We start from the raw sequence: 9,872 nt of genomic DNA on the forward strand, positions 1-9,872 counted from the left end.
GATAAGTTGAAAATTTAAAAATATACTGCATATTATGTGCTCATTATGAGGGCTACCAGAGGTAAATGCTCAAAATTAATAGGAAAAGAAAAAAAAAAAAAAGAGGGGGGACGTTCATGACACGATGCCAAGTTCAGACATTCAGTTCTCCTGGTCCTCCACACAAAACGATTTAACAAACAACTATTTCCTCAGGGCATTTTCAAATTCCCTGGGTGAAGTCCACCTGGGTGAGTGACCAGGAATCTAAAAAGGTCAAGGTTGCCAGGAGCTTGCTTTTGAACTACACCGACCTCGGTTTCCAACTCAGGAGTTCTCTCTCAGCTGGAACCACAAAGGAGCTTCAGCTACCACACGTTCCCTCGGATGAGTGCGCCAAAGCTTTGTGGCCTCCAAAGAAGGTCCGCAAAAAAGGCTCTGGAAATGCATGGGTGTCTTCCAGAGGGTAATGTTCTAAGCTGATCTCACTTCTCTGGACTTTTTCTTGATGGAGAGGGCTGGCAAATGGTTGGAACGAGGGGACTAGAGTGAGCAGCTGTGGACCAAGATGGGAGACACCCCCTCGTCTCCCTCTCCTCCAACATGGCCTCCAACTCAGAGATGGTGCTTGAGCCAGCCATTGTGTGGTCTCAGTGCAAATGAAAGGCGAAGAAATGCCTTATGTCTCCTCACCTCCCTCGGAGGCTACACACCTTCTCTCACCTGGTGACCGATGTCCCACGATGAGGAACTCTACTGACAAATTTGCCAAGTAAAATGTTTACATCACTGGAACATCCAAATGCTCTGTTCCCAATGTGCCATCAACCTGCTCATAAAGCAAGGCAGACAAGCAGGGGATGGCAGTATACAAAAGCTGTGTTCAATAATTATTTATTTTTTTAGTTTACCAGATGCTTCTACGGTATTGACGACATGCCAGACACTGTTCTGCATAATGTCTTACATTTGGAACAGCATTTTGTTTTAAAGTTTGAGGAGGACTTTTATATGCATCACCTCATTTGATCCTCATCATAAGCCTGAAAGGTAGGGCTTTCTCTCTCTCTCTCTCTCTCTCTCTCTTTTTAACTCTTACAGATTTTTTAAAAACTAAGTTTCAAGAAAATGAAGTTATTCACTCGAGACCATTCAGCTTGTAGTGAAGGCAGGACTCATGCCTGATTGTCTGATTCCAAAGCCTGTGCTCTTTCCACTGCACGAGTAAAAGAAAAGAAAGTTTCCTGTCCTCAAACTGCTTGTAAGAAAGTGGAAAAAAGACTGAAGTGTGTTATGCTGATAGCGTTTTAATCCAGAGTAACAGATAAGCAGACTATATGAGGGGATGTAGAAGCAAGGAATAAATACAGGATTTCCCAAGGGGGGGGGGTTGGTGGGAAAATGAGTCAAGGCCGTTTTTTAATACAGAGGACAGAAACCGAGCTGAAACCAGCTTCAGGCAACCAACCAGCCCGAATTTGTCTTCATGCACAATAGAACCCAATGACTTGAGCAATCTCTTCGGGACTTGGCTCCCTCGGTCCCTACTTGGCCTTGCGTTCCTCCTGGTCAGTTTTATTCTCAGGCAGGCATCTCCCAGCGGTGGCCCCACAGGTCCGTGCTTACATTCTCCAGATTGAGAAATCGCCACAGAAAAGAGTCTCTTCCCAGATAACTCCAGCAGAAGACCTGGGAATGCATTTCACCCTGCTGGTTTTGGTCACATGTTCTTTTCGGAACCAATCTCTGTTGTCAAGGGGATACACTGCTTGGAATGCCCAGCTCTGATCCTGCGTTCACCAATAGACCCAAAGGATGAGGTCACTCCCACCTGAATCACATGATCTGAGGGGCTCGAGACTGGGGGAAATTGGGGTATTATGACTCAGGCAAAAATTAACCCAGAGGCTGAGTTGGGGGCAGGTCCTGGAGGCATTCTTAGGTAGGCGTTTTACTGGTGAAAGGGATATAGCATGGGGCAGTGGAGAAGCCCCGGGAGGGGCAGCCGCAAAGTCCTTGTTCTAATTCCAGCTCTTGATGTGACTACTGATGTGACTTTGAACAAGTCATTGAGCCTCTCTGGGTCTTAGTTCCTCAAATGTAACGGGGAATAATAATTTAAATAATAGTAATAACAAAACCCTCTGGGTAGCCGTGAGGATCATGATATGATCCAATTGGGTGAGATCACAGACATGAAAGCCTTTTGAAATGCTAAGTGAAAGAGATTTATAAATATCAGAGTGTGTTTGAGGCAAGGGGCTACCATCAGCAGAGACAGGAGACAGGAGTAAGTAGGGTGCGTAAGGAGAATGGTAACTAGATTGGACTGCCAGGTCAGAAAAACCAGGGCCATGAATGCACAGTCTTACATACAGCAACTCCACACACATCAGCTTGGTCTGAAACTTGGTCTCAGAAAGTTGGTCTTATTTTCTCTCTTTGAATGGTATTGGAAAGAGGGTTTTTTGTTTTGTTTTGTTTTGTTTTGTTTTTTATGGCTGTAAGTTAGTGCCTGGAAAGGAGCTCCCGGTAGTTCTAGTTAAGGAGGACTTGCCCACGCAAGGCCAGGTTTCCCAGGTAGGGGAAGGAAGCTGGCTCTGCCCATGGCCAGTGTTTGGTTTCTGGGAGGCCCTTTCCCCTCCCCACCACCAAAGAAATCACAGCAACAGGTGGGGAATGGAGAGTTCGGGAGGACTGGGCCAAGGTCCTTAGAGGGTGAGAAGGGGGTGGGGTGAGGAGGATTAGAAAGTAGCAGGTGGGAAGGAAAACGCATTTTTCTAACTGTGTACATTGTGGAAAGAGCCTTAACCTGGAGACCTCGAGAAATGGATTTCTCATCACAGTTAGGGGTTTGGTCTGTTCCACCTCCAACATCCTGAGGATAAATAAAGAACAATGGAGAGCAGTGCTCGACCAGCAAACAGGGAAGGTAGAGGCCAGAGAGTTGTGTCCCTGGCCTCGCTTGAGGATTCCTGACCCCAGTGATCCCAGGTTGACTCAAAGAAGATTACAGAGCAAAATAAGAATGAAGACAAAGAACTACTTACTTGCTTGGAGCACTTAACAATTCACAGAGAAATTTCAAATAATTTACCTTATTCAATTTTCCCTATGATGCAGGCAGACAGGTTTTATTACAGAAGCAGTTCAGAAAGGTTACGTCATTTGGTCAAGATTCCAACTGCTGACACATGGGAAAGCCATGATCAGAGTCAACTTCTTCTAACTCCCAAGTTCAGTGCTCCTTAGCTATGGGGTCTGAAACCTTGTAAGGCTAGCACTGTCTGCCAGCCTGGCTATCCGTGCCCCGGAAAGCCTTTTTGGGTTCTTCTGGTTCTACTTGCGGGGCCTCTGGAGTGGTTAACAGGGGGCAGGGTAAGAAGTCTGAAGGTGAGTGCTATGATCTTGGACCTGCCGGATCCGAAATTGCTCAAGTGACTTGCTCCGGGTTTTAGCTTTGTCACCTGCACCAGGGAGGTGGCATTACCTGCCCAACCCACCCCCTCCCACAGGCAGTGATGCCTCAGTAGTGGGGTGTTGCAAGTGCCTTGAAGAGTTCCCTGTGCTGTTCACGGGTGAGAGAGGCTTCCCAGTTTCTGTTATTCTCACTCTTCTCCCCTTAACTGTGGATGCCCCCCAAAGCCCCAAGCCAAAGGAGGGGTCTGTGTCAGTCTATGATCTGGGCTGCTGCGAGCTCGCTCTTCGCTCAGAAGCCCTCTCCGGCAGCCTGTTTTCACTGACTCCATCCTGGGCAAGTTGCCCAGGGGCCCATTTTGCTGGAAGGATGAGCCAGTGGGGGGAAGAGCAGCTCCACAGGTGAGCAAAAGAGACAGCCAGCTCCGAGCCTTTAAAATGTAAAATGTTCTCTTGGGAGTGTGCAAAGACCTGATTTGTGAAAGATCAAAGTCAGAAGTACCGCTCCTTCAGAATCAAAGCCTCCTTGCTCTCAAGAACAGACAGCAAATGTTCCCCCAGCAAGAAGAGCCAAGCATAACAATGGAGAGTGAGTGGCTGCCTCCCTCCCCCAGGCTGGGATGGGGGGCCTGGCTGTGTTTGCAAACATCTGCACCTGGGCTGCACCTGCCAGGCGAGGACTGACCTGGAAGCAGCGGAGTGCACCTGCTTTTCTGATTTCCCCTCGTTTGTGGTGGGGATGGTCCCACTGAATCATGCACATCCCTTCTTCCCTCCTGCTTGTCGCTTGTCGGTTGGCTGAGGGACAGGGCCAGGAAAGCGGCTTCCAGTTCCAGTGCTCCTACTCACTCCCTCTGTGACCTTGAGCAGGTCCCTAGCTTAGCCAGGCTCACTCAACAGTATTGCGGATTCAAACCTTTGGTACTATTCACTCTCAGGAAGCTGTGGGGCTCAATCAGGATGGGGCCCCGCTCAGCAGTTTGGAATGCGAAATTCATGTGTAACTGTTGGCAGCTTTGACTGAAAAGCACAGAGGGAGAAAATCTGAGCGTTCCACAACCTTCAGCTCCAGCCAGATTTTTTTTTGTATTCATTAAGAAAATTGAGGCTAGCAAGGGTGATGGCTCTCAACTTTCCAACCCCAATCCCTACCTATACAGGGATCTTTAAGCACACCCATCCTAGTATCAAAGGATGGGGAGTCAGTCCCTCTTCTTCGAGTCTTACCGGGATGATCTTGATTCCACCCCCACCCATATCTTCAGGACCTTGTTCCACTGGCCATTTCCAACCTCTTTCTCTATGAGCAAGGCTTCCTTTCAGTCCATGCACATGCTCAATATATCTCATCCTATAAAATAATCAACAAAAACTCTCCATGCAAAGAAAAACATCTCCATACAAAGATGCCCACAACCCACTCTCTTTCCTCCCTTTCTCATCCACTTCATGAAAGATTTGTCTAGACTCCGAGCCTCTCTTTCTATAGCTCCCTCTCCTTCTCATAGTAATTTCAGTCTGCTGGCAGCCTTCACTACTCTACTGAAAGGACTCTTGCCAAAGTCATTAGAAAATATCAAGTGCCAAATTCAAATCTTGATCATACCTCTTCACCAAAATAACATACTTAAAATGCCATTTTTCTTCAAATTTTAGATTACCTTAGCTTCTGTGATTGCATACCCCTTTGGTCTTCATCATATCCCTCTGATTTATTGCTCCTTCATTTCCTGAGTGGGGACCTCTTCTTCTGCTCACCCGTGAAATACAGGCGTTCTAGCGTTTTATCCTAGACTCTTGTCTTCTGACCTCATCCAGTCTGAATGTTTCAACTACCACATGTAAACGAGTAACTCTCAGATCAATATTTACAGCCCCAAACTTTCTCCTCAGCTTCACACTTGTATAGTTGGGCTAGATTTTTTTTTACCCAGATGGACCACTCAACCTATCCAATTGTGAACTCATCATTTCTCATCTGCAAACAGCATTACTTTGACCATTTCCAATCTCAGTTGCTGGCGTTTCCATCCACCCTGTGACCATACTACCAGAAATTTGAGAATCCCTGTCCCTCCACTCAAATGCCATCAAACTTGAAGTCCTGTCTGTTGCACCTTCTTTAAAAACTCTCAAATCTGCCCCATCCTCTCTATTTTTCCCATCAATATGAAACATTCTCCCAACTGATCCCCCTGCCTCTAATCTTATCCCTCTCAAATCCATCCTCTAGAGAGCCACCAAATTAAAAAAAAAAAAAAAAAGTCCATTTAAATGTCGATCTGACCATGGCACTTCCTGGGTTGAAGCCTTTTTTTTTTTTTTTTTTTTTTTTTTTTTTTATCTTATCATAACCCCACCCTGGTTCCTATGGACCTCCAAGACCATTCTCTTGCATACAACCTCAGTCTCATTTTCTAGTTTTCTGTCTTGCATTTCTAGGGGTCTTTGTTCCTTCTAACTTCTCTACCCAGAATATTCCCATCATGATGTTAGAACCTGGATATCAACAGTGCGAGAGAGAGTTTGGGGTTAGGTTATGCTAGGAAAACTCAAGAGCCTGCCCAAGTTCCAAGTTATATACTTCTTTCCCTTCTGTCTTTGTTTACTTCTTTAAAATATAAAAACATAGAATTTTCATTTTCCAAGATGCAATATTTTTTTTTATCCCATGAGCACCCAGCTCTGTGGCACGGAGGAAAGACTCTCCATAATAACTCTTCCTTGGGAAGACCATCTATATAAGGAATCAGTCAACTTATATATGCTGGACTGAGTGGGGCAGGTCTCCAAATTCACAATCCTTCTTCTAAAGGGAACCCTACTAAAAACTCACCAGTGACTATAAGCCAGTCTCTGTATGATGGGACAAAACAACTTAAATAGAGTTGCCTGCCCTTCCTCTGGCTTGGCCCATTCATTGTTTTTCCTCTCCTACCTTTTAAGGCCAAGATGGGGCAAGGATGAGGGATGGAGTTTGGGGTAAAAATCCCAAGAGGAGCTCTTGTAAATGAGGAAGTGAATGAGAGAGAAAAAAAGAGGAAGTGGGGATAAATTGGCATGGTCAATGTATTTATTCATTAATTTAACAAAAACATTATTGTGCATTTAGTATGTATCAGTCATTAACTCAGAGGCTGGGGACATAATAGTGAATGAGAAAGACAAAGGTTTGAAAATACAAGTAGAAAACTTGAGTTATTTTTAAAGACTTTTGCTTGTTGATGATTTGTTTTTAAACAACAATAACCCAATGGGACTTGACCACATGGTCCATAGTTATAAATTTATAATCTGGGGAAATGTCATCTAGAATTCTAGACTTAGGGTACCATAACCACCTGTACCCAACATTAGAATGATTATCCTAAGTTGGTGCTAAGAATATTTGAATCCCTAGAATGTATGGATAAAAAAAGTAAATGTGGGCCCAGTTATGAGCCATGATGACTTTTAAGAAAATCATAGGCACCTTGAAAAGACCATGGTAAGATTAAAATTACAATTTAGGGGAGAATACCGTTAGGTAGAGAACTTTTCATTAAAAAAAAAAAAACTAGACTTATATATCATATTAAGTTTATAAACCTAAGAGAGGGAAAAAGTAAAACCTCCCTAAGAAATAAGGGTCAGAACTGATTTTTATCTGGACCCTACAAATACTCAATTTCTTTTTTTTTTTTTTTAACATTTATTTGTTTATTTTGAGAGAGAGAGTGGCAGTGAGCAGGAGAGGGGCAGAGAGAGAGAGATTCCCAAGCAGGCTCTGCACTGTCAGCAGAGGCTCGAACTCAAGAACCATGAGATCATGAACCTGAGTCCAAACCAAGGGTCAGATGCTTAACCAACTGAGTCACCCAGGTGCCCCACAAATATTCAATTTCTTAGTTGAGTCCTTCCAGTTTGAAAGAGGATATTGGTGCCAGGTACTCTCAGGCCAGTTCAAGGCATTCTTTTTACTCCCCTGGTTGCCACTAGACCCTGTGCCTTGGACACTAGTCTGGGTCAGCCAAACATTCAGTCTGTGGAAGGACCAATGCAGACAAAACACATTATCTTCCGTCAGATCCTAGAGAAACCTGCTAGAATGTGGTGCCAGCTACAGGTGGCAAGCACCTCCACAGAAGCTACACAGGGATGGACAAACTGTGGGCAGAGGGAGAGAGAGAGAGAGAGAGAGTTATGCATGAGAGAGCCTCCAGGGCTTCAACACTAAGAATTTTTCATGGGCCCAAAGCCATGAAAGACTAAAGTTTCCATGTGGTTCTGATTTAGAAGCTCTCACGCAGGGGTGACAGCAACTGGGATTCATATGCTAGATTCATAACCATGGATCAGCGGCCCAGTGAGGTGCCCTGCGCTGTTACTCCTGATTAGAAAAAATGCCTCAACTCCCCATCTGCCAGGGGACTGTAGAATAAGGCAAGTCAAGTTTTCTCCGGGAAACACATAATCAGACACTGTGTGTCTAAACCACCCTGGATTTTAAACAGCACTGAATTTCATTGCTTGTCTAGAAGCCACTTAGATTTTCACTGTTGGTAGATCTCATCAGTGTTGAAGAGGAAAGAGAGGTGAATCTGTCAGCCACCTGAGAACAAGACAGACTAGCAATGCTCACACTAGAAAAACTTCAGTGGATGTTAGAAGCTGGAAGTGATGAGGGTTTGGCTTTAGAATTTGATGACATATCCCTGGCAGGTGTGGGTTCTGAGCATGAAATAGGCATGTTCCCCAGTCAAGGTCAGGCACTCTTACAAGCACTATCTATAGAAATTCCGACCAGGGTGTCTGCCCCATGACCAGACCTAGATGCGCAAGAGGAGGGTAAGACTCTTAGTACAAAGACATCTCCCTATGTCACGAGGTTTCAATATGTGCTGGAGAAACAGCTCCCTCTTCCTGGCTATTAGAGAAGCCCTCTACCTTTAGTGTGAAGTAGGTTTATTTTCCCTTTCACCAAGTTTCTCTCTTTCTAATGCATCTTTCATATTGCTGCTGAAGTGATCTTTCTAAAATATATGTTTAATTGTATATTCTTCTCTCAAGCCTTTTTTTTTAATGTTTATTTTCGAGAGAGACAGAGAGCGAGTGTCAGAGGGGCAGAGATAGAGGGAGACAGAGGACCCGAAGCAGTCTCTGTGCTGACAGCAGCAGATGCGGGGCTCAAACCCACAAACCATGAGATCATGACCTGAGCCGAAGTCGGACGCTTAACCAACTGAGTAACCCAGGCTCCCCTCTTGTCTCACGCCTTTCAATGGCTTCTTAACTTTCTCACTCAACTGAATCTACACTATCCTTTGTGATCTGGCTCCTGTCTTCTTCTCTAGCTTCCTTTCCAATTCTCTTAAGGCTCTATTGAAACACGTGTCATTCTCTGAACAGAACATGCAGAATTGGGGCCTCCATACCTTTGTGCATGCTGTTCTCTTTTTCTAGAATAACTTTCTCTTTCTTAATGCAAAAATCAGCTTAAGCATCCCTTTTCACTCTCCAGGTTAGTGAGTGCTCTATGCCTCCAATGCTCTAAGCTCCCTCCCCTTAGCACTGGTCACATGTGGCCCTACTTCTGTCTCCTAGAGTCCTTAGAGTCCTTGGGAGAGTACCAATCATTCGTCTTCGTGCCTCCAGTGCTCAGGATGGTGCCTGTCACGTAGTAGGCACTACAAATGTCTCATAGCAATTTTGTCTGAGGAATGGAGATGAAAGAAAGGAGCTGCATGTGTGGAGTTGTCTTCCTGTGGGAGAAGGAAGGTAGGAAGGCATCAAAATACTTTGCAACAACTTAAAGTTGTGGTGAGGGCTGAGCTCTAATTCAGCAATGGACAGATGGTCACAGTCCTCTGCCCCGTTGGTCTTTAGGTCCCCTAGGTCAGCTGTTCACACCACTCAAAGTCACCTCCCCGTTGCCCAGTCTCCCGTTGTATTTGGCCCTTGTGGATGAGGGCTTTGGATTTGACCTGTTTGGAGCTGCTTTCTAAACACTGGAACCTTGTCACTTCTTCTCCAACTTTTCTGTACCTCCCACCCCGCCCCCCTGTACACCTGTTCGTTTCTCTGTGATCAAGTTTTAAAATGCATCAGTAAAATATCCCCCAACCAGAGCTGATCCTTCTGCTAATACAAAGTGGCAGCTTTTAAATAGGGTAGCCTTCAATTGTCACTTTCAATCACAGGCTCTGCTGAGGGGGACTTAGAAAGACTTAATCGTCTTAAGAAAACAAACAGAAGCCCTCTGCCATGGAACAGCATGCCGGCAGATAGACAGATAGGAGAGAGGACAGACACTGGCAGGCCCAAGATCCTTCCTGGGATCCACCAGGGTTGCTCCAGCAGGCACAGACCAGGTCCCTGCGAGTGAAACTGACAACTCGACATGTCCCTTATCCTTTCCAATTAGCATCCAGCTCCCGTTCTTTCCCTCTTGCTGTCTGCCTCCCTCTGTGCATCTGGCCCTTATAAAGAAACAAGGT

The sequence above is a fragment of the Panthera uncia genome, chromosome F1 (genome assembly GCF_023721935.1).
Source record: "Panthera uncia isolate 11264 chromosome F1, Puncia_PCG_1.0, whole genome shotgun sequence".
Taxonomy (NCBI): Eukaryota; Metazoa; Chordata; class Mammalia; order Carnivora; family Felidae; genus Panthera; species Panthera uncia.